Source organism: Halyomorpha halys, unplaced genomic scaffold (genome assembly GCF_000696795.3).
Source record: "Halyomorpha halys isolate HHAL.00 unplaced genomic scaffold, Hhal_1.1 Scaffold1531.1, whole genome shotgun sequence".
NCBI classification, from domain to species: domain Eukaryota; kingdom Metazoa; phylum Arthropoda; class Insecta; order Hemiptera; family Pentatomidae; genus Halyomorpha; species Halyomorpha halys.
The window spans coordinates 56,171-56,901 of record NW_027111016.1 but is presented as its reverse complement, the minus strand read 5'-3'; positions in this window follow the sequence as shown (position 1 = coordinate 56,901).

The following is a 731-nucleotide window of genomic DNA, read 5'->3' as shown; positions in this document are numbered from 1 at the left end:
CAATGAGTTGTACCCACTGCTGCGAACACCCGTATTATCTAATAGGCAGGGTAGGGTGATAAAAAAAAAAAATAATAGTAAGTCAATACCAACCCTGGCATACGCAGAGGATATTAATTTCTTCGGGAGATCACTTCGCGGCCTAAAGGAGACTTTGGCTTTTGGCTCTCGAACAACCTGCACGGAGTGGGACTCTGTAAAAATGAGAACAAAAATCAAGGATATGGTTGCGAATATGAATGCACCACATCCACAGATCTCGATTGGTGACTTCACATTCGAAACGGTCCAACATTTGTTTTTCTTGGCTCCCGAAAAAATATCTTAGGCGATAAATTATTTTGGCCTGCGGCAGTATTTAAGTAATCTCCAGGAAACAAAAGCTGTACAAGACGTTGATTCTCCCTGTCCTTGCATATGGAGTGAAAACGTTATATAAAATTATAGTAAGGTAATTAATTTAAATAATAAAATTGTTGTTGATTAATTGAATTGTTGTATGCATATTATGAACTGTTGTATGCATATTATGAACTGTTGTATGCATATAATGAATTTTGTAGATTACTTGATGATGAGGTGATAGCCCTAAAACGTTATCTATGATGCATTAAAATAAAGAATTTTAATTAGGAGATTCTTTCACAACTCATTACATTAATAAAAACTCATGCAGTAAAGGACCTATAATATTAATAGTTATTAACAATTTTTGTTCTTTTTGACATTTT